This window comes from Gymnogyps californianus, chromosome 1 (genome assembly GCF_018139145.2).
Source record: "Gymnogyps californianus isolate 813 chromosome 1, ASM1813914v2, whole genome shotgun sequence".
Lineage (NCBI taxonomy): Eukaryota > Metazoa > Chordata > Aves > Accipitriformes > Cathartidae > Gymnogyps > Gymnogyps californianus.
Genome location: NC_059471.1, coordinates 95,998,913 through 96,023,695, shown reverse-complemented (window position 1 = coordinate 96,023,695; position 24,783 = coordinate 95,998,913). Strand labels below are relative to the sequence as shown.

At 44.0% G+C, this 24,783-nt stretch overlaps 1 protein-coding gene across 1 annotated transcript in view; it reads left to right on the top strand.

Moving 5' to 3' along the window:
- Positions 1-8,399: 8,399 nt before the first annotated feature.
- LOC127013123 (amine oxidase [flavin-containing] B-like) overlaps positions 8,400-24,783 on the top strand; it is a 56,352-nt gene continuing 39,968 nt past the window's right edge. The window contains exon 1 of the mRNA XM_050891771.1: positions 8,400-8,410. The gene's annotated coding sequence lies outside the window, so the exon portion shown is untranslated. The remainder of the gene's footprint in view (positions 8,411-24,783) is intronic.

Below are 24,783 nucleotides of genomic sequence, written 5' to 3'. Positions count from 1 at the left end.
TCTTTGTTGGCTATATTAGTAAGTATGCATATACTTGCATAATTACCATAATTGTTATTAATCCTTACATCAGTCACAGATTTGTAAAAGCAGGCTCATCAGGACTGTAGCGGGTTGACCCTGGCTAGATGCCAGGTGCCCACCAAAGCCGCTCTATCACTCCCCCTCCTCAACTGGACAGGGGAGAAAAAATAAAATGAAAGGCTCGTGGGTCGAGATAAGGACAGGGAGATCACTCACCAATTACCGTCACGGGCAAAACAGACTCGACTTAAGGAAAAATTAGTTTAATTTATTGCTAGTCAAATTAGAGCAGGATAATAACAAATAAAACCAAATCTTAAAACACCTTCCCCCACCCCTCCCTACTTCCCAGGCTTAACTTTACTCCTTATTTTCTCTACCTCCTCCCCCCTGAGCAGCGCAGGGGGACAGGGAATGGGGGTTTGGGTCAGTTCATCACACGTTGTTTCTGCCACTCCTTCCTCCTCAGGGGGAGGACTCCTCACACTCTTCCCCTGCTCCAGTGTGGGGTCCCTCCCACGGGAGACAGTCCTTCACGAACTTCTCCAACGTGAGTCCTTCCCATGGGCTACAGTTCTTCACAAACTGCTCCAGCGTGGGTCCCATCCACAGGGTGCAGTCCTTCAAGAACAGACTGCTCCAGCGTGGGTCCCCCTTGGGGTCACAAGTCCTGCCAGCAAACCTGCTTCAGCGTGGGCTCCTCTCTCCACGGGGCCATGGGTCCGCAGGTCTTGCCAGGAGCCTGCTCCAGCGCGGGCTTTCCATGGGGTCAGAGCGTCCTTCAGGCATCCACCTGCTCCGGCGTGGGGTCCTCCACGGGCTGCAGGTGGATATCTGCTCCACCGTGGAGCTCCATGGGCTGCAGGGGGACAGCCTGCCTCACCATGGTCTTCACCACGGGCTGCAGGGGAATCTCTCTCTGCTCCGGTGCCTGGAGCACCTCCTCCCCTCCTTCTTCACCGATCTTGGTGTCTGCAGAGTTGTTCTCTCACATCTTCTCACTCCACTCTCTCTGGCTGCAACTGCAACTCCCCTGTAACTTTTTTCCCTTTCTTAAATATGTTATCACAGAGGCGCTACCACTGTTACTGATGTGCTCGGCCTTGGCCAGCGGCGGGTCCGTCTTGGAACCCGCTGGCATTAACTTTATCGGACATAGGGGAAGCTTCTAGCAGCTTCTCACAGAAGCCACCCCTGTAGCCCCCCCGCTTCCAAAACCTTGCCACGCAAACCCAATACAAGCACAAAGAGTGAGAAAGGAAACTAGAGGCTATGAAGTAGGAGTAGCTGCAATGGTTTGAGACATCACATCAACTTTCCTCCACTCCTTCTTGGGGTTTCATTACACAATCAGTCTTGATGAATGGGTTCTCCGTGAGATCTAACAAGCTGACATGTGATTGACTCCTTGTTGTGTTAGAGCCTACATGGCCTCCCTCCACTGAATGGGAGGCTGCCCATTACAGATGTTTTGGCGAGGAGGATCCTTAAGTCTAAATAGACAAAGAGCTAATAAGAAGAAAGCCAAAATTATTTGGTGTTACAATGCTGTGGTCTAGAAACTTGTGCACTTGTATTTAATGATTATGGTATCAGTAGGGACCTAATTTTGCTGGTCTTTCTGACTAACCTGAAAATAAGCAAAGCAGTTTCCACTCTGCTTCTCTTCTTCCACTTCCCTGATTGCTCCTTGGCAGCCCCTCAGGGCTCCCCCCACTTGCCCACGGCCCAGGAGCCCATGTCAGCCCCCCGGGGCCATCAGCCCCTGCCCCAGTGACACCACAGCAGGGCCGCTCTCCAGCTCCCCACAGCCCTGCCCTGCCCGGCCATGGGCCCAGCTGAGCTGGGCCCACCCGCAGGCCTATGGTCTCGCCCAGCCTCAGCCCATCCCATCCTCAGGGATGTGCCTGATGCCTGGGGCTGGGGCTGCCCCGGTGCCCCCTGGCTGCTCCTGACGGGGGGTGCGACGGGCCCAGGCTGCCAGGGCATGCCCTGCTGCCCTCCCATAGGGGGCCCCCACAATCCCAGCCCCAGCCCCAGGCAGCTGCTGGCCTGGCTGCGCCATGGCACTCGGACCCTTGTTCTGTTCTTGCGCTATGACTCTGTGTGCTCAGGAGTAACGTGTTTATATTCACTCATCGCTTTTACTAATGGGCTTAATCTTGTAGGTTTTACATTTAATGATCAGTTCTACTTTGAATGGAATCTGACTGATAAAATATTCAATTTTTGCTTATTAGCTCTTGATTAATGTCAGACTGTTGTATGTTGGATTAAAAATCTTGGCTATTAACATTTAGCCTCTCCAGTTAACATTCGCTGCTAATCAAGATACATTTCGGTCATGGCTGATGCCGCCGTAGGGCGAAGGGACAGACTAGACAACCTCCTGAGACTCCTTGCAGCAGTTTTCCTTTAGTGGAAAGCCTGGCATGGAGCTTATGCTTATTTAATTATACAGTATTCAAAAGCATTGACATGTGCTTTCACAATTTCTGCACTGATTGCTTTAGAAAATTTGAAATTATGTAAAATATATGTTTAAAAATGTATTTAAACCTGCCTGTCTTCTGTAACATCAGTATTCAGCAGACACAAAGGTACTAACCAGAAGAACAGCATGACCTGCTTGCAGACTAGAGAGGTAGCCAGTCATGTTCATCCTACCTTCAAGGGATTCTCCTCCCCAAACCAGTAATGAAGTACAAGCACCAAATTCATTAGGTGCCTGAAAGCACCAAGTCTCACTGTATGCTCGTGGCTGATGGAAGATGCAATTTTGCTCTTCACAACCAATCTCTTCGTTATCTTTCTCTTCGCAGTTTCTCCATATGTGACGGTGATGCCCTGAGGTTGTGTCTAGACTTACCTGTGCTCCTGAGCCTGAACCTCTGACCATCAAACAGCCTAAAACCTGTCAGGTCCTTGTGCCCTGACCCCAGTTACGAAGGTCGGGGACCCACTGTGGTGTGCCATGGTGTCCACCTAGCATGTGTGCCCGGGCTTCCTCCCTGTGCGGTAGGGAACGGTGGCAGTGGCGGGGAAGGGTGGGAGGCAGGATGAACACCCAGAGCTCGCTGATGTGGACCTGGTGCACTGGGAGTTTGCATCCAGACCCAGGAATTCAGAACAATTCCTGGCTCTGATCATTTCACTGTCGCTGAAGCACCCTAGCGATGCAGGTGCTAATATAGCTGGCAAGTAACAGAGGAATCTACTCTGACACTTTGATTAAAGGTGATGTCAACATGTATTACCTGCCAGCAGCAAATTTCAGCAGTGAAAACTGGCTTGTCCTGAAGCAGGGACTTTCCAACTGAATATGATGAAGAGAGACTGCAACACATAACAAACAACGAAAAGCTGGCTTATTAAACGCACTGCTATTTAAGGAGCAGAAGCTGAGAGGATGTGTAATTTAAAATGCCACACTGTGTTTTTACCAGCCACTGACCAGACAGTCATGAATCATGTGCCTAAATTCTACCTCTTAGTCTTTGTAAATTTGGAGATCTTTAGCGTTGACCCTTACTCCATCAACTTTCCACTAATTTCTCAAAATTTAGTCCAGGGCTGTCAGTACATTTTCTACCAGACAGTATAGCTATTTATGCCATCTCATTGCTACAGTGTCTAAGTGCCTAACAAAGTTTATGAAAACAATACACTTTGTCTCAGACGAGTTCTCTTCCAAGGTGAGAAAATGTGGAGGCTCTCAGTTGCTCTGTTTTCTCAGAAAGTTTGCTTTGCTTTTAACATTATGCATTCAAAGGATGATGCACCAAAATCCAGGCAGAAGACTCTTTATCTGTTTAATTAGTCAGAACCACATGGGATGAGAGAAGTAATGGGGCCATAAAAAACAGAAACAGAATCCTAATATGATTAGAAGAGAGGTTCCAGACAAAAAAAAAAAAATCTTTATGCCATCAAAGAGGCTTTATTAGGATTATGTATACCATTCTGGTCATACCTGTTGAAGACAGATACTTTTGGACTGAGACAGGTGTATAAAAGAGCTATTAGGATCAGCAAATGTGTATCCCAGTATGTGAGGATACTAAAGTGCTTGACAAGCATCAACACTGCGAAAAGAAAAGCAGAAAGGGGAATATGGTATCTGTTTAAATGCATCATGGTGTAAACATTTTGGAAGCAGAAGCTACTGAGATGAAAAAAATGAACCTTTGAAACAGACTTACTGTGGGAGAGAGGAGGGAAAAACTACCAGCCTGGTTTTGGGAGAGGTTTGACCTGCTCTAGACAGAGCTAGATTTATTCATTAGAAGGCATCATAATGTGTCCATGCTGATAGAAAACCAGACTTAATGACACAGATGTTTGCTCTGTTGTATCTCAACAGCAGCCCTTTGAGGGCTTTGTGCCCTCAAACATTCCCATGGACCTTCATGTGACTCTAGGGCATGCACCACATACCCTAAATTGCAGGCAATACAGCCCTCTGTTTCAAACGCTCACATTAAAAAAAAAAAAAAAAATTATTATTCCTTAGAGCCAAAGGAGGAAGATAGGGACCAGAGGAATCCCAGGAATAAGTGTTACATATTGTGGACATTGGGAATCTGTGGCACTTGGCATTAAGTGCATAGATGTAACCATAGCTACCCTTGCCAATAGCCCAAATAAAATTACCCACTTCTGCTTTTGGAATACTCTCCCATACCTTTCAATGTTTCATATGGGGTTTGAAATAATCTCTACAACCGTTATTTCTGACAGCCATTTGATAATTATGTGTCTCTCGGTATGAAGAGGTCTTGGAGTTTGAGTTAACCATCCTTCAACCAGACAGATTCTTTTAATCAGAGTAAGAATACGTATTTCTGAGCAGAAACTGAAAAATGGCATCTTCTATTAATTCAGCCTCATCAGTCTCCCAATAACTTTTTATTCAGGCTGTTTGGAGAGACCTCTTTCTGCCTTCTCCATTAACCACTTCTCTTAAAGATAAGGAATTTCTCCCTGTAAATGATCAATCATGTAGCATTGCTTCAGGCAGGGCAAGTATCACTCAGAAAAACTGTTTTGAGAGGGAGATACTTATGACATTTTTAATGAGGCAAAGGTTCTTGTCTTCACATATCTTCTAGGTAGAAATGCAATAATAAAAGTAAAAATGTAGATGGTCTCATTAGACTGCTTTCTTTTGTAAGAAGTTGATACATATATGGCCTTAACAAGGAAGAGATCACATCTAAAAGCACACAAAAAGGTTAAGCAAGCAGCTAGGCAAAGATCTAGAGAACAGATCTCGGATAAGGAATGAGAACAATAGAGAAAAATGGGGTAAGGAGCAATAATTTTTTTTCACAAATTTTCATAATTTTTTAAAGCAAAAGATCAGTTTGATCAAAGCGGACTTCACCAGTGCAAAACAGAATTGAATGTCTAAAATTATCTGGAACCGCAGTTCCAGATACAGAACCTAACCGCCCAATACAGCACCTAACCGCAGTTACAATATTCATAACTACAGTGATGAAATGAGACCCAAATCTCATATACAATAAAAAATCCTAGACATTAAACATATTAGGTATGGCAATGCAGCTTATTGCTGACCCCATCAAAAGGAATATATGTACTAGCTAACTACTTCTTAGGACTAGCATCCTCAGAAAGAAATCCAGTTCAGGTTCTGAAGTATATTGGTTGATTCCTCACATTCAGAAAATTAAAAGTGAATGAAAAAAATGTGCACAGAAAAAAGGCAAATAAATTAGGGCCGCTGCCCTCTCCTCTTCCTCTTTTATTCCTTTTTCTTCTCCCCTTATCTACCCTGATCTCTCCTCTTACCAGCAACCAGCTTGAACTTCAGAAATATAAATGTAGCATTCTGCTAAGCATATAAACAGAAACAGTACCACACATCCCTTGCCTTGTAATGAATTTCCTTGTATCTTCCAAGAGGTGACCTGGCCCTCCAGATGATGGCTCAATCCCTAGCACTCTGACATCCCTTGCCCCTCTGGCATGCCTTCTCCCAGCCAAAACAGAAAACACTCATGATCATGGAGGAATCGCATACCCATGAAAGATAAGTGCTGCACATGTTCTCTGGGTATCACTGCTGCAATTATTAATCGAATAGTGACAAAGTAATAAAGATATCAGGCAAATCAAACGAAAATTTCATACTTCAGATATTGAGAACTGTGATAAACTAGTTTCAGCTAGATGTTGCTCTTTCTCTAGGTTTTTGTTGTGGTTTTTTTTTTTTAAATTTAATCTTTCCTTTAACTCAAACTTCCCCTTATGCTGAAACCATGGGGTTTAGTCACCTAGTTCTTCAGGTTTTCATCCTAAAGGCTAGACTTCATCTGTCAATTGGCACACAGCTTGGAGAAAGAGTAGGTAAGATACAAGGAGAGGACATATCCAGGTGAAGAGGGCTGGAAAAAGGATTTTAAAAAGGGCAGGAGAAGTATGGAGAGCACATCTTTAGGGAACGAGAGATGAAGCAGAGATAGGGAGAAAAGTGAGGTGGACGCATATGGAAATATTTTTTTGTGGAAGAAACTTTTTATGATGAGGGTGGTGAAACACTGGAACAGGTTGCCCAGAGAAGTTGTGGATGCCCCATTGTTGGAAGTCTTCAAGGTCAGGTTGGATGGGGCTTTAAGCAACTTGATTTAGGGAAAGATGTCCCTGCCCCTGGCAGGGGGCGTTGGACTAGATGATCTTCAAAGGTCCCTTCTAACCTACACCGTTCTGTAATTCTGTGAAAAATGTAAGGGAACAGAGAATGCTTGTTAGGCAGTATACTTGTAAGATGAAGGGTATTTCATCCTGGGATGTCATGAAGATGCTAGAGCCTTAGCCCTGGACATTAAACTTAGTGCCTACGAACAAAGTCTCATCCACTGTGCATGAGATACAGGATACAGGTCTCCTTGCAGACTAAGCATGTCCAGGACACGTGCTCAGGCAGTGCCCTGTGATCATCTTACTGTCTAAATGTTAGCGCACCTCCCAGCGCTGTTTGGCCCATGCCAACTAGCACAGTGCCACACAATGCCTGGGCAGGACACAGGGAATGGCACGGAGCAGGAACTGTTCCCAGCAGTGAAAGAAAGGATGGATCCATGAATGATTATTAGCTTCGCAGTTGATCTAGACCTATTTTTATTCTGCTTCCTGACCCCTACATTTTCTGTGCTCCCATTCTCCCTAAAAAGGCAGGACCGCACCTGCTGTAGTCAATATTTGTGACTCCCATCACAAGTGCCCCTGTCTCTGTACACCATAAACTATCACTTGAGGCATTATGGAAGAGGGACAAGGAATCCTGTCCAGACTCTCGTGGCCTGTTTCTTCCGATGTACGGCTCCAAGAAACGGAGAATGACACAGACTGAACAAGTGTCTTTGGCTCAGAGGAGTCTTGGAGCTGGGTACCTTCTGCCTTGAGCCCACTGAGAGTGGAAGGTCAGGTATGACTGACGTGACTGCTGGATGTGATCTGCACAGACACACCTGACGAAACATGTCTGCATGCTTCGACCATCCCCAAAGCCACTTCTCCTGGAGCTACCCTCATGGTAAAATAGAAACCCGAGCGATGGAAAACCCTGCTGGGTGTGTAGGGGACCAGCCTAAAGGTTCCAGGTGAATTTGATGACACTGTTGTTTCTGCACGAGCCAGTCCTTTTCCCTGCACGTGAGTCTCTTGGGGGTCTCAGCAGACCACTCCCAGTGCGGAGGCCGATCTGGAGGAACATTGATGCATGCCACCGTCGCACAGCACAAACTGCGGTTGGCACAAGGTTCTGCTCGTTTTGAGGCGCTCTCAAGGAAAGCACTAACTGGTCTTCCAGAGTCCATACCACCAGCCTTGGCAGCCACAGCTCCCCTCTGGCGGCCCCGGGGTGACCGCAGAGGGTGCAGAAGTAGACTCCAACATTTCCATGGCCTTTTGAGAGCAGAGGGCAGCAAGCCCCGGGCTGCTGCGCCGCGGGGGCTGTGCTCCTCAACCAGGGGCATGCTCTCTCCCCAAACCTTCTGGGAGGTAGGAGAGAAAACAGCAACACGCACGGCTCTCGCTGTGGGTGAGTGGGGCCGATGCGAGGGGTCAGCCATCATCTGGAGGGCCAGCGGCCCCTCAGCAGGAGCCCTCTTCGGCCCCCTCCCCCGGCGGGCCCCACCGCAGTCCCGGCTGCGCGTCGGGGCGCGCCGGCCGCCAGCCCTCGGCCCCGCACGGGGCGGCGGGAGGCGGTGCCCATCGGCGGGGGCGGGGCGAGGCGGGACCCGCCCCGGGGACGCCAGAGCCGGGCCAGAGGCGCCGCGGGAGGGAGCGGGCGGTCGGTGTCGGGGCAGCGCCATGGCCGAGAGATACGACGTGGTCGTGGTCGGGGGCGGCATCTCAGGTGGGTCCGGCGGCCCGGGGCGGGGGGGTCGTGTCAGCCCCTGAGGCGCCGAGCCTGGGCGGCCGGTCGCCGGGCGGGGTGGCGGCAGCCGGGGCGCAGCCTGCTTTGGGCGCCGTCGCCCAGCGCCCCGCACAGCCGCCGGCCCGCCCGGCCGGGGGGAGGCGGCGGGCCCGGTGTGACAGTCCTCCTCGGCCTGAGCGGGTCTCCTCCGGGAAGCCGAGGTGCGAGCGCATCCCGGCTGGCTCGCTAACGCTGGCTGAGTGGAGTGCCCATAATTCAGGCTGAATGCCACATGGTGGAGGCAGTATTTTTTTTTTTAATCTTTTTAACTGTATTTTTATTTATATTTTATTTTATTATTTTTATTTTATTATTTTTTAATTTTTATTTTATTTTTTTATTTTATTAATTTTTTTTTTTTTTTTCTTGTTCTGGTTCTTCCACTGTCTAGCCCCAGCATCCCCTGAACCTGTGTAATTCTTACTGGAGCCCCTAGAAGTTTTGGGCAGGCGAGGCTGTATGCGCTCTGCATCCTCTGCACTGAGTCCAGGGGTGTTATGCAGAGGCCCTCGGTCACACATGACTAATTTAAATCTTGGGGTGCCTTCTGTTTAGAGCAGGTAGAAGCATAAAGGAAAAATGCCTGAAATCAGCTGGATCGTTTAGTAAGTTTGTAGTTCCTCATTCAGCACAGGTATGGATTTGAGAGCATGAGCAGTCTGGCAGAAATGGACAGCAGGCCTGGAAGCCGCCTTCCACTGAGTGGCAATCTGCTGTTTTTAACCTAATCCTGGCTAGAAGACCTCTGTGCCTGCCCGGAGTGAATCTCTTTCTCGTGTGTTTTGTTCTGAGATACACGTGCCAAATAAATTGTGTATGTATGTGCAGTAGCTTCTTTTTTTTTTTTTTTTCTCCTGTGCCTTTGACATATCAAACGGTTGCTTTTTGGCCTGTTTACATTGGGAGGTATGCGGTGTGATAGCTCCTGTGCTGTATGTTAATCTTCTCAGTGCATAATGAGTATGCACATGTCCACAGATCCAAGTAGTATCTCTTGCCAAACTGCAAACAAATTACTCAAGATGTGTTACAAAACATGATTTTATTAATCCTTTTTTTACATGGCTTTTAATTTCCACTATTTATTTATATATAATTCTAGATGTCTGTTTAACCGTTATATTAAGGTGTGCAGTGTGCAATTTGAGTGATACACAAAATGCAATAAACAAAATCATTGGCATTATTTCCTAAGGATGATTCTCTGAAAAAAACTGCTGAATAGTTATGGAATGTTTCAAGTATGTTTATGCGATTAGCAAAAATTAACCATCGCTTTTCTACAAAGCCCAGTTGATTCTGAACACAGTGTTATGGCTAATTTTTAACTTACACTGTGTTTCACAGTGAAAATCAATTACAGAAAATTAACCAGTGGTAACTATCTATTCATGCCTTCTAAACGAAAACATTTCCAGTGGCCTGTCTTTGTACAGCAGTAGTGCTACAGGTTCCCTCTGTTGAATGAGTTGCAGTGAAAGAGTTAGTGTAACAGCTTTTAATATACCCTTGTTTTTCATGGTTGCCATGGGAATATTTTCATGGCAGGCCTGCGCAGCCCACATATGTTTTTCTGAAAGAGCAGTTGGAACAGAGAAGCAGTGCTATGCCGTATTAAATTCTGTGCTTCGCTCTTTGCTACCTGCAGACAGCAGCAAGTGGCGGGGGGGGGGCGGTGTAAGGAACCGGTTTTCTGTTTACTTCCTTTTACACCAAATCTTCACAAAAGCACTCTGGTTTCATGCTTTAGCAACTTTTCTCCTGTCCTCACACAGAGGCTGGAAAAATACACACGCACAAAAATTACTAATGACTGAGCGCCTCTCTTCAGTCACTTTCCTTTAGCTACTATGTACCACTCCTGATTCACCTCTGTCTTCTGCGCACATGCTTCTCTGTAAATCATTGACCTTGCAGCCAGGTGATGAAACTGTGGTTTTATATCTCCTTTCTCTGATTGAAAACTCCTGCTGATGTGCCAAACTGCTGCAGAGATCTCTTCTCCTGTCCACTGGAGAATGGAGTATATGATTTTTAAAATGGATTGCTCCTTGGAGACCCGGTTTGTTATTGCTCCAGATTTGATGTGCGTTCCTTCAGAAGGTCACTGTTTTTGAGCCGCCTGAGGCGCAGCCGACTGAGACTCTGCTGTTACTGCCTTTAGGTGAGGAATGCATCAGTCGGTGCACAGCTGTAAAACAGCAGAAAGCTCTTGTAACCTTCAGGTGTGCTTGAGTTAGCTGCTACAGCCGTAAGCAAAGCAGGTAATCACAGAAGAAACGAAGAGTTGCTGTGTCCATGTGAGAATGCAAACAAACATGTTGCAGAGAAGCCACTCACCTATCTCTTTTCTGTTTATTTATTTAGGTTAATGCAAGTTGTCCATTTGCAGTGCTCTGACCCAATTTGGCAGCAGTTCTGCCCATCTTTTTATCCAGATTTAACTAGTAGGGTCTAAAATTTAAAGAGTAAAAAACCTGATAGTGGAATAGCAGTGCCTTCACAACCCTGACAGTCACTGTTCTCTGAAGGGCTGGTGGTATCTTTGAAGATACCACTTCCTTTGCTGAATCATTTTCAGTGTTCTTTATTGCAGGTTTGTTGAAAAGCAAAGAATAAAACTAAAGAGCTGGCTAATTTAAGTGTTATGTAATGAAAATCTACTCAAAATTAGTCTTCATTAATTTCTTTCGAGTCTAAAAAAATGGTCTGTGGCTTCTCTGAAGATTTCAGATCATCTCAATACAGTTGATGACAGCAAAGACCTTTGAGGAACAGGAGGATTTATGAAGGAGTAGATTCTGTTTTATGGGTAAAACTTCTGCTGAAGTCCTTGAAATTTTTGTGAATGGTGTAGATTAAAAAGGAGTATTTTAAAAGAAAATTTCCCAACTTAAAAATGCATATACGAAAACGCTTAGCCACACACTGTATGTAGGATGCCTGATACTAAAGAATATTTAGATCAGAAACATGAAAGGTCCTCATAGAGCTGGAACTTGAGTCGTGACAGGTTCTGTTTGCTCAGAGCCGTCTCTCTTTCTTTGGAGGGCTCCTCAAGCACGAGGATGGAAACGATTATGAGAAAACTATGAGATCGTGTCATCAAACTTGGTTGTCTTCTTGAGACACTGATGACAGAAACTTTCTTAAAATCAAATCTTGGAATCTGTTCAGAGGTTTCATTTAAAAACTTCCTCCACATGTTTTCAAAAGTACCTTCCTGTCCCTGCTTTTGCCATGGGGACCTCTTTCCTTTTTTTTGTTTTCAAAGAAGTTATCAAATTTTATCCTAACGTTATGCCAGTACTTGAGAAAATGCTTCTCTTAAATTTCTGGTGCATAGATTTTGCAATCAAAGTGAGGTTAATTGATATCCCTCCCCCCCGAAAGGTGAAGCCTTTTCTTAAGTATGGTGAATGGTATTTGAAGTATGCGTAGTGTTTTCCTGTTCACAAGCAAACTGTCATGTTCCTGTAAGTTTAGAACCAAAGCCTACTGTAAGATAAAATATTTCTATTGAAATGTTAGGTTTTTAAAATATTTAGATACCTATTCTCACGTTATTGAGATACCACTGTGCTCTGTACTCCTTAAGCCTTGCTTTGTATTTGTATGACGATCTAATATGCTGTATAATTACAGTAGCTGTGAGCCAGTTTCAATTTACTTTAAAAAAACAAAACAAAATAAAAAAAACCAAAAACAGATCAGGTGTTTTGGGGGCTATTATCTGAAGATGTTCAATCTGTTTTAAAATAGATTGAAGCAGAGGGCAAAATTGTTTTCCAAAACAAAACTGGGACATGTTGTAAGAAAAATATACGAGATGCGTAACATCCACTAGTTACTTGTTTCTTTTTGCTCTCTGGTAATAATTTACAGTGTCATAATACTCCTCCTTTGAAAAGATAGTTTGCCAAATGAGACACTATTTTTGGAGAACATTACTAGTCTAGCAGTCCTATACTAGATGCCCATTTGGAGAGGAAAAAAACCCAGACCAAAATAAAATGCAGGCGTGGATGGAATAGCTGTGCATGATGAAACAGAATGGATCCATCCGTGGGAGGACTGTGACCCTCTCCGAGGGATACCACCCTCTCCAGGATACACTGGGGCAAAGGGAATCCAGGACAGTCAGTTGACATGATGAAGCTCTTCGTTCACATTTTCAGTCGTCCGTCTCTGTATCTGCCATCAGAGGGTTCTTCCTTTTGTGTTCAACTACTCTCATGGCTACTGCAAAGGAGTATGAGGCAGTTAGGTGGAGCCTGCGATTTGACTTCGAGATTTTTCACAAAAAAACTTGGCAGTACACAGTAAACAGGACAGAAAGCAGCTGCATAATGTTGTGAAATAGTTTGGTAGCCTAGGCAGCAGGGACAGCACTTGTAATTCACTGACTGATACCTCCTAATTGGTCTGAAAGTTGATTTGATAAGAAGCTTTCCAGTTTACCTGCAGGAGCCATCTCATCTCCCAAGGCTCAGAGCGATGCATCATTAAGGAAAGCTTTTCCATTAGCTTATTTAACCATTATGAAAGGGTGGTATTAGGGAAAGTTCATTCAGTCCGTTCAGCAAAATGTGAACACCACCCTGGAAGGGGCAAAAAAGGTAAGTTAGGATGGCAGAACTTCGGGCAAGGGATTCTTGGGTAGCTATTATGGAAATAACTGGGGGAGAACCCAAGTTTGTGTGTAGCAGTTGATGTTAGGGTTACAAACTGCAAAGTCCACAGGATTTTCTGATCTGTACTGCTTGATTGCGTATTTTTTTGACAAACAAGATTAGACACAGGAGAGGCTGAAAGTTCTTTGTGAGAGAGTTCTTTGCGAGAAAGTTCACTGCATTTACTTGGACAGCCACCTGCAGTGGTGCTTTTAGTTCGTTAGATTTGTCAGTCTGGTCTAGCACTCACCTAGAACCTATTCACACTGCAGGTGTGGTAGGTATTCATCTGCATTAGTGTATTGGTTCGGATGAAGTGGGTACCTTGAGCAAATCTCTTGATTGACCCTACTTCTTGCTCTACGGTGTGCAGCACAGAGCAGGCTCAGAGCATATGCATTGGATTCCTTTTTGCATGAGACCAAATGGGAAGACATGCTCTAGGAGCTCACCTTTTGAGCTCCAACCCCTAATGGGATGTTCAGCCTGTTGGACCATACAAGAGCTAGTCTGAAATAAAGCCCCTTTCATGCATCTAGTATTGGATACTGGGTATTCAGCATACACTGTTTTACTCTGCAGATCTTCTGCTGTTCTGCACTATTTGCTAACATAGACACTGCAAACTTGCTGTCTCGGGATACTTTTAGTTTTGCAGATCAAAGGTAGTAACATGGAAAGAGTAAGCATTTCAATTTCGTGCTCTTCTTCCATGAAGACGCAGTTAAAAATAATTTACTTGGGCGTCCTGGCCACAGATGTGCACCTGCATGCTCTGTCTCCATCCTCTGTGTCTTGTCCTTGCCTACTTTTATTCTTTAATTTTCTTGTAGCATCAGGAGATTGCCAAAAGATCACATTCTGTCTACTTGCGAATTTTGATTTGCTCATTTTACTCCTTGGCACCATCAAGGACAGGAGTAATTTTAAAGACACACGATTCAGCGTGCTTCCTCCCCTGTAGCGAGTGACCATAGTGTCGGGCTCCAGCAAACAGCAAGCTGTCAGTCGCCACAGTGATATGAGTCTGGGTCAAACACTGGTGCCTGCAGTCCCAGAGGCTGTGAGGAGCAGCCCACTGCTCTGGCTCCATCCTGGGCAGGTTCAGGCTGTCTAACGTGATCTCAGGAGTACGCGAGGACTTAAGGACAACTGGTGAGTGGAGGAAGTCTTATCAAAGGGTGGAGAACTGTGGCAAAAAGCTAAGTAGGCATGTTTGTACTGCCTAAGTAGGCAGCCTGAGCAATGCAAGCTTACACAGCCCTTGATAGTCCCAGAGGTAAACTTCCAGCGCTGCTTGTGTCATAAACCAGCAGAGAGTTTGCTCTATATTTACATATCTTACACAGCAGCTAATGACAATGAATTAGGTCTTATGCATAATTTAGTCAACTGAGAAGACTTTCTTCTTCAGGAGTTCTGTATGTAAACAATCTGGGTGATTTTGGCACATTTCCCACTGGCACAGTTTTCTTCTCTGTAGCACAACTGACAACTGTAGTTAAGTAGTTCTGTTATTTAAACATAAAAAGCCATATTGTCTCACTGCCCCTGCCCAGAACAGGAGTCGCTTGCCTTTGTGGTTTTTCTCAGTTCTGTAGCAGCTACTTCACAGAGTGCACTGATACAATGGTGAAGTTTACCATGGTTATAAAAGTTTGCTGGGCAATGCCATAGTGGATATATGACCTTCCTTTATTTTTCCTTTACAGAGAATGTGTCTTGATGCACTTACAAAGCTCTCAGTTATGTTTCTGAAATGAGTCATCAGTCATAGAATCATAGAGTCATAGAATAGTCTGGGTTGGAAGGGACCTTTAAAGGTCATCTAGTCCAACCCCTCTGCAATGAGCAGGGACATCTTCAACTAGATCAGGCTGCTCAGAGCCCCGTCCAACCTGACCTTGAACGTTTCCAGGGATGGGGCACCTATCACCTCTCTGGGCAACCTGTTCCAGTGTTTCACCACCCTCATCGTAAAAAAATGTCTTCCTTATATCTAGTCTAGATCTACCCTTTTTTAGTTTAAAGCCATTACGCCTTGTCCTATCACAACAGGCCCTGCTAAAAAGTCTGTCGCCATCTTTCTTATAGGCCCCCTTTAAGTACTGAAAGGCCACAATAAGGTCTCCCGGAGCCTTCTCTTCTCCAGGCTGAACAACCCCAACTCTCTCAGCCTGTCTTCATAGGAGAGGTGTTCCAGCCCCTGATCATTTTTGTGGCCCTCTTCTGGACCCACTCCAACAGGTCCATGTCTTTCCTGTACTGAAGACTTGAGAGCTTCAGCCGGGCTTCAATTTCTTGAGGAAATTCCATTCATCTCATTACAATTTCAAGAATTTAAATTTTATATAGCCATTTTTGAACTTAACATGATTTTCCTTCTGGGCTGATAACCTATTTCATCCTTGTAAACTTATGTCAGACAGTAAAGTTCTTGCTGCCTTGTGAGATGATTTGTCAAAATGTGATTGTTTATCTAATTGGCTAGCTTTATTTCCTTATGGACTGATTTGTGTCTAAGGTTTATAGTTGTGTAATGTTGTATGATCCGTGTTTAAAGTTTTTTTTTTTTTTGGCTGATTTCAGTGGTCAATGAGAGTGCACTACAGCACGTTGGTATTTAAACCATGAATGTCTAGCATTCTTTTAAATAACTCACCCATGCACTTATATTTTTGCACAGACTTCTCCGTCCTGTCAGTTTTCTGTTCAACCAGCTTGCTTAAAAGTAATGTCAGTGTGAACTCCCTTAGAAACTGTATTTGCTCCACAGACCATTATTATGACCAGTATTTGGGGCTGGAGTGCTGTAAGGGAACAGAAAGAGGAATGGGCATCAATATCTCAGTTGCGGAGACCCTGAGTTCTGGATAAGTTAGCAAAAAAGGAGATGCTGGAAAGTGCCTGTCAAGCCACAGAGGAGTTGCATTGACCTAGTCAGAAACAGTGATAGTATTACTTATGGGAGAGCAGGCTTCCAAGGAGAAAGAGAGTGAAATATTTTCAGGGACAAAGCTGCCCAAGGGAATTCAACCCATCATTTTCTTCTCCCCCATCTCTTCTCTCCCGTGTCCTTCTTCGTGCTGTCCCCATTGCTAGACAGATCTTCCCACCTCCCTAGCAAGTATGTGGGGCTGCTGTCCCCATGCCACCCACAGCCCCACGGGACTCAGCTGCATGAGCTTAGTGTAAGGAGGGATGGGCTCTTGATGGCATCAGGAGCAGTAGCAGCTGTGGATGGAGAGCAGGGAACTGCTCAAGGAAATGACGGGCATCAGGATTTTTGTAGGGGATCTGCATGTGTTCTTGTAGAATAAGGGAGGGCAGAGGACAGGATGGGGGAACACAAAGTGCAGACCATCCCCGGAAGAAAGGGTAGTCCAGTCTAGAAAGTTTGAGACCTCGTGAGCTACTTCTGGTAACTGGTGTATATGGCAAAACACACCATAGATGCGCTGACTTTTAACACTGGCTTAACACTGAAGAGTCTGGCTGTGGTTCATTAGAGCCTCTGGCATCTTGCAGTTACAAGGATTAGGTTATGGTGGCGACCACTGTTTGGCACTTCATGTTTCAGGTGGTTAAAGAGTTCCATGAAGTTTTAATTCATTTGAAACCTGTTCATCTTACAAATATTACTTTGTACTATTCAACTTTTTCATGTTTTTCAGTTTCCACCATATAACTCAGCTGGGAGTGAGGGGGTGGGAAGGAAAGATGCCTTTGTAGCCTCCTGCCTCCCAGCCAGCTGGTCTTTTATCTTGATGGTATAATTCATATATAAAACATTGAATGCAGTCTGTTTGGTTGACTGCACATGGCAACAGCTGATCAAACAGCCGGTTCATACTATGTATCATGATTACCTGGATAGCTTGCATATAAACTTGCATCCTGTTTGCTTGAGTGATAGATCCATGTCTGAATGCATTAAATATTGGAGTAAGACACCTCTTTTGTTCCAATATGAGTTAATTTTTTATGAGGCTAGCTTGGCCAGAGGCTGAATCAGTGAGTTATGATAAATAGTGAGCACAAATGAGGAAAGGAAAGAGTGTAAATTCTTTTATTTTACACCTTAGATACTTCTCTTTCCTCTATGCTTCTTTCACCTTTTTTTTTCCCCATGCATTACTATCAGAGTGGTACAAATCTAATGGTAGTGTGTTTTCTTTCATAACACTGATGTTTTTGTGAGCTGTTTGGCTCAAACTTTCTCCTGCCTGCACTTAGAGATCAATCATAGAATGGTTTGGGTTGGAAGGGACCTTAAAGATCACCTAGTTCCAATCCCCCTGCCATGGGCAGGGACACCTTCCTCTAGACTAGGTTGCTCAAAGCTCCATCCAATCTGGCCTTGAACACTTCCAGGGATGGGGCATCCACAGCTTCTCTGGGCAACCTGTTCCAGTGCCTCACCACACTCACAGAGAAGAATTCTTCCTTACATCTAATCTAAATCTGCCCTCCTTCAGTTTAAAGCCATTACCCCTTGTCCTATCACTACATGCCCTTGTAAAAAGTCCCTCTCCAGGTACTGGAAGGCTGCCATAAGGTCTCCCCGGAGACTTCTCTTCTCCAGGCTGAACAACCCTAACTCTCTCAGCCTGTCTTCATAGGAGAGGTGCTCCAGCCCTCTGATCATCTTCATGGCCCTCCTCTGGATTTGCTCCAACAGGTCCATGTCCTTCTTATGTTGGGGGCCCCAGAGCTGAATGCAGTACTCCAGGTGGGGTCTCATGAGAGCAGAGTAGAGGGGGAGAATCACCTCCCTTGACCTGCTGGCCATGCTTCTTTTGATGCAGCGCAGGATACGGTTGGCTTTCTGGGCTGCAAGTGCACGTTGCTGAGTCATGTTGAGCTTCTTGTCAACCAACACCCCCAAAAGTCCTTCTCCTCAGGGCTGCTCTCAATCCATTCTCTGCTCAGCCTGTATTTGTGCTTGGGATTGCCCCGACCCAAGTGCAGGACCTTGCACTTGGCCTTGTTGAACCTCATGAGGTTCTCACGGGCCCACCTCTCAAGCCTGTCAAGGTCCCTCTGGATGGCATCCCTTCTCTCCAGTGTGTTGACCGCACCACACAGCTTGGTGTCGTTGGCAAACTTGCTGAGGGTGCACTCAGTCCCACTGTCCATGTTGCCAACAAAGATGTTAAACAGCGCCGGAAGAATGGAGGGAAGACAGTCACTTGAAAATCTTCTTATTCAGTGGCTCCCTTTTGGGCTTCTCTGGATGACATCTATGTTCTCAGCCTTTGGTATCTCAGCCGGGGAATGGTTCATCCTGAGCTGGCCATGAAGAAATGAAGTGGTCTTTTTGGGATATCAGCAAAGAGCTGGCTGGCATGTAAAGTGATTATACAGGATGCTGGGAAGTGGTGGGGTTCATCTTCATTTTTCAGTTGTTTGAATAGATAAAATCTTCACAAATCCTTGTAAGCTTTACAAGGTAGTAGTATCTAGCCTGTGTGTCCCTGTGTGTGTACACTTACCTACTTGTATGCGTGTGCTATGATGATGATCATAGAATTTCCAGAGAGTCACTGGGGCATGGCTTGGTGGATATTTGAAAGTGACACTGAGATATGCTCAATATAAATCCATAATTATTAGGTGCAACTGGGTGAAAATAGTTAGGTGAAGATCAAGGAAAACATGAAACAAAATGGGTAGCCATGGAATGAGGGCATGGCGGCTCTGCTGGGGGCTTTGCTACCTGCCATGAGAAGTGACCTTCTCTAGATGGATGCATGTGAGACACCAGATACTGAGAAATCTGGGAAGTTACATGTTACTCTTTAATGTCAAGATATGAGAATGATAGTCTGTTTATTTTTTAAGTTCACATCTTCTATTTGATCATGTATTTTGAGCATTTACTTTTCTCAGGGGACTAAAAAAAAATTTCTTTGCTTGAGAACATGCAAGACTTGGCAAAACAGATAAGCATTTCTCTTCTAAGGCAACTGCTGCATAATTTTGCAAAATTTTCCAGACGTAGCTTAGTCTTTTTTTCCCACATTGCTGTGTATGGAAGGCAAAACTCTTCTTCAGAGTAAATCTGGCTGGCATTTTATTTGCTTGTGTATCTCTTCGTAATAGTAATGCCTAAAAGGATGCTTTTAGTAAACTGCCCGTATAGTGCCTCAGCCAGTTCATTGTGCTAAGCTTTGTTTGTTCTAATGCTGCAGTATGTTTGTTGTAGTGCTACCTTGTCTCTCAGTTCTCTTTATCTCCTTTGTTTCTTCCCTCTGTCTGTTGTGTTTTGAGGCAGCCTAGGTTGAAAACTAGCAGAAAGGGATGACCTATGCCAAAGGAGGCTCTGGCATTGAAAGTGTGAGATAATACTGCAGTACAGATGATAATAATAATAATGCAATTAACTTTAACACTTAAGTATATCCTGGGGCCATAACAAAGGACATGCAGAATGTGTTTGCGTTTTTTCTTACCTGACTGGAGCCTAGAAACAGAATTCTGACTCTTTCTTTCGAAGTGTGGGGTGGGCGTTGAATGGGTGTACCACTCCATGTGCAAGACATGACAATGAAATGAACAGAATACTGAGTAAATGATTGATACTAGAAATACTCATCCTTTGAAATGCTGGAGTGCCCAGTTTCGTCAATCTAAAGTTTCACTGGAAACTTCAAATGTGAAAATGCATTGGGAACTAAAGGGAAGCCCTGGGCAAGGGCAGAACAGCTGTGGCTTCAGTGCCTGAGCCTTGGCACCACTGCACTGACGGCATTGGGTTTCCACCCAAACACAACAAGGTGTCTTCATGCCGTGCTTGGTAGGGCTCGAGCTTAAGGCACTACCACTTTGCTCGTTTCACTCATAACTGGCCAGGCTCTATATCACTTAACCAGGTGCGATGCCTGGGACAAATGTAGACTGAATGTTTTTAATGTTGGTTTTAAGAACTCTGCTTAATAAATACTGCTCCCTGCACCGTGGATGAATCATTTATGAGCACTGCCAGGGAGAAGAGACTACAGAATGTTGGGACTAGCATTTATGCTCATGTAAAGTTGTGAGCATAAATGGGGACTCATGGGGACGCTCACATTGGCCTCAGTGACAAGGTTACAGAACCAGCGCTCAGACAGAAAAACTCATTGCCTCAGCTAGACAATGAAATGCTAACAGAAATAAATTATATTTGCTCATAGAGTGCCATATCCTAGGCAGAAATGTTATGTGCTTTGTACAAATATTTTAAGTAAATGTACATTTTAAGCAGATAGGCAGATTGATAATGTCTTTTTTTGCTCCTTGGGGTTTCTGAAACTCTAATTTTATTATTTTATTATCTTTTAAGTTCTCTAATGTTGTAGGTGAGTCATATTCATTTTAATGGCATTCATTGCTGCACAGTGATACAGGTTAGGAAGAGAGAGTATCTCCCCCAATGGTCAAAATACTTGCATCAAAAAAGAGTTGCCTTGGTACCTTTCACTGTACTGTTCAGCACGTGAAGATAAGGCATTGAGAATAACCAAGAGTGACAATTTACAGAGACCCAGCCCTACTGTGTTTTTAGGTTCTGAACTATAATTTTTGTATCTTTCTTCCATGAGATTGAGTCAGATATCTAAAGTACCTTTGTAAAGGTGGCCCAAATTAGAGAAGTTAAAAGGTTACCTTCTCCCTGAAAGCATATGGATGTAGGTGAGGGGCTAAGTTGTTAAAAGGTATTGTCGGGTTGCAGTATCTTGTTGTCCTTGTAGCCCTTTGCTTTTCAGAAGTATTGTCACCTAGACAGCTCTTCGAGCAGTCTGGATGCTCGATACCTTGTCTTGCGGAGGACTAAGAAAGCAATGAAGCAGGAAAACTGACTGTTGTTCATGCTCACCGTTTTTGATAGCAGTGTGCCAGCCTGATGTGAACTGAGTTTCAAGCAGTGTGCTCTTCGCTGTCTCTGTTGTAGTGCTCCCGTTACAATTCTGAGCATGCCCCTTGAATTTATAAAGGGATGGTATTCTTCACCAGAGCAAAATCCCTTGACCTTTCCATAGTGTGAGGAAAGTTAAAAAAACCTGCCTATCACCTTAACTCACCCAGACCCTGGGCCACTGTTGGTTTTGCTTTTTCGTTGTTGTTGTTGTTGTTGTTTTGTTTTCTATTTTGCTTACAGTCCTTATCTATAATGCCTTACAGGCATTATTGTCTCAAGCCATTATTTCAATTAAAACATTTTAGCTGGCTAATGATAAGTGGCGGAGGTAAAGGTGACCAGCGCCAGGTTCAATCTCTCAGCGGCAGAGCAGTAATCAGATTGTGTTCATTAGAGCAGTCAACACAAACAAAACCAGTGCTATTAAATTGCAGTTTCTAACACAGTAATGCAATAAAGAAACTGTGGAAGACTTGAAGGAGAAAACCCACTGGTGCAAAATGACTGCTTAGCTGCGGATAAGAACGTGCCTTTTCTCTGGTTCTGCCCTCCAATCCCTTCAGTATCGCAGTGGTATGCAAACTGTGTTATGCTAATGGCACTGAACGAACAGGATGGTTTTGGGACATCTCTTAAAAGGAGGTTGGAGAACCCTGAGTATAAACAAGGAGGGTTTTTATTTGAATTTTAGAGTAATTAGGTCTAAGCAACAGCAAACAGGATTCTTCCATTAACCGATCTGATTTTTAGATGCTAGGAACCTACCCAGAGGGTATTCTTGGTCGAAGGAGTGTATTTTCTGCTTCCCCCACAATTTACCTCAACTGCTTGGGGCATATTCCTCTTTATTTTTTCCTGTTGCTGTAGGTCAAACACTGCAACTGTGTTGACCACTAACAAAGGGGTTCTCCTCAAAAGTTTTCTGCAGTGTTAAGACAGATGGATTTTTGTTTCACTGGGTACAGTGCAGCAGTTTTGGCCAAACTCATTTATTTGCTGTATGCATTTTGTATGTATTTCTGAGCATCAGGGATGGTAGGTAAGCATTACTGTGAAGACATCTAATAGTGAGGGAAGTTGTGTTTCCCATGTGATCCCACAGCAATACCAGCTTCTGTAACTTTTTGTAGGTTTTGACAGATTTGCTGGTTTTTCTTAACGTTTCAGCTACTTCAGGTTTTGTGATTTTTGTCAGACTCATCGCTTTCCTTGAGAGAAGAAGTTAAATTCCTGGCCCTTCTGGTCAAAATGAGACTTGGACTCAAGAAGAAGAAGAAGAAGAATACAGATCTTGAGATTTCTAAAATAACAGCTTCAGGATGTTAAATGTCCATGGACAAAAGTGGTCTGACTAATATTTTTGAATACTTATGTTAAGAAATACTTGAGTTGATTTACCTTAGTGACCCTGAACTCAACTCTTGTTTATCTATAATCAATTATGGTATGTTTCCTTTTCTTGCTGTCGGTCTTGTGAAACATTTTTACATCCCACAATTTCTCTGTTGACCCCAGGGCAGAGGACTGTGCCTGTTCTGCAGGCTAAGAAGTATTATGCCATTTCCAAGGTGCATTTTGTGACAGATCCTCATGTTGAGCCTCATGCTATGTTTGTTTACTGCCCTGGACCCCATCAGTGTGCTCAGACTCCAGTGCTGCAAGCTGCTCTGCCCGCTGGCTCTGGGTAAAGGAGCTTCTGTTTTACCTGACATCTTTGCAGACAGTGATTTAGATGTGGCCGAACAGGTTGAGAGCAAGGAAAAAGTCCTCAAACTCATCGGTTTTGGCTTTATTTACAAGGGATGTTACGGCAGCCACTTCTCATGCAGTCATGCTTGAGCTTTCAGCAGACTGCCTGGAGGACGACTTGCAGTGCAGCTGCTGCACCTGCAAATACACTGGGAAAACCAGGCGTTAGCCCCTGCTCAAACACATGATGTCAAGGGGGACGCTGTCAGCAGTTAATCAAGCCAGTGTAGATCTTGTTCACACATGTATATCCAAGTTGTGGAGGCATACCAAAGGTAAAAATCAGCTCCTTGCCTCTTTTAAGTGTTGGATGTTTCTGATCTGCATGTACAGCCAGTGTTTGTATGCAGAGCCCAAGTGTCTGGCATCTGTTACAAATGTTAAAACTCCCCTGGGCAGTACTTTGTAAACATATCCTTGGTGTCAAAATAAAGAAAGAAAGAGGAGGAGAGAGAAATATCAGCAAATTTCATGAATCTGAGGAAATCCAGGTGTGAGACCTGTAAGTTCTGCAATAAGACCTGCAAGTAAGTACAGTACAAGTATGATGGCAGCCTTTCTTCCTGCTCAGCTTACAATTTTGGTTGGAGAAAGACATTTTTAAGGTTATAAAGTAAACAATTTTTTGACAGCCGTCTTAGAAGCTATTAAATGAATGCCAGTGGCTTAGAGGCTCTTTGTTTTCTCCCTACATGAATTAAAATTTAGAATTTGTAGATTATTTTTATAATTACATATATAAGAGAAGAGATTCTTTGTTGTTGTTCTTAGAAGGGAGATAATAAATATGGGGCAACATGATAAAGTAGTAAATAATACAGAGAAAGTACATCAGGAACTGCAGGAATGCCTTCAGAAATAAACTTTATTTACAGCTTTGTAATCTATCCCCCTCCAAGTTACCCGCCCTGTCCCTTGTACACTGCAAGGGAATTGGGTGTAGCCTGAGGGAGAAATAAAATCTTGCTGATAGGTTTGCTATTGTGTATTGGTTGTTTAGCCATCCAGAGAATGACAGAAGTATCCTATGAAAAAAAATAACTAAATGGAAGAAGACACAAGTATCATTTAGAGACATATCAGAGATGCAATTTCCAATCATATGCTTTCTAGTGAAATTTTTGTGGAAATGCTAAGGTTAAAAGGGTATTTCAGTAGATTTGCTGATTCCAGGCAGAATCAGACTGGTGTTACAAAATTTCAATCAGTTTTTTAAAAATTTACTTTAAAATGTTTTTTAGATAGTCAGATGTGTTGGATTGTAGGGCTTCATTGTAGTCCATAATACATGGGAGTCAGATGAAAAATGTGACTCTTGTCACATTTGTCAATCCAAATGCGAGTTTGGATTTTGGATTCTGCCCTAGCACAGAGATTTAAGATTTTTCTCTTAAAAAAAAAAAAAAAAAAATAAATAATCTGAATTAGTTGTTCTCTTAATATAAGAAAGCTGTTAATGTTAGGAAGTGAGGTTATAATGAAGCTGTTTAATCAAATGGTGCAATTTAGGATGTTTAGCAGGTACAGAGATATCAAACAGGAAAGAAATATGTTGGAACTGAAGATGAAATAATTATTGTGATTATTACACTTGAGTAAGATCTGTGTGAATGCAGAGTGCTGCATGATGGAGAAACGATTTTCGTGGCTTGAACTTGCATTATAAAATTCTGGAGGAGGCAATCTCTCACCAGTATCTCCGAGTGGCTGTGGTTGGGTACCGGGTTGCTATGGTAACGGATGAAGGCTTGCCCGGTTAAACATCCTCTAAGCACAATGGTATTTTCAGTCTGGGGCTTCAAATAAGACCTATCATCTTTGCTTCTTTGTTGTTTGCATTAATTTTCTGCCTATCAATTCTCTAAGCAGAACTGCAGGTGAGGCTGCTTAACCATATGTTTTCTGCCATATGTGTGTGTGTGTATATATATATATGGCTCTCTCTTGCCCCTTGAAGAAAGCTGACCTGCAATGGAAACTGGGCCCAA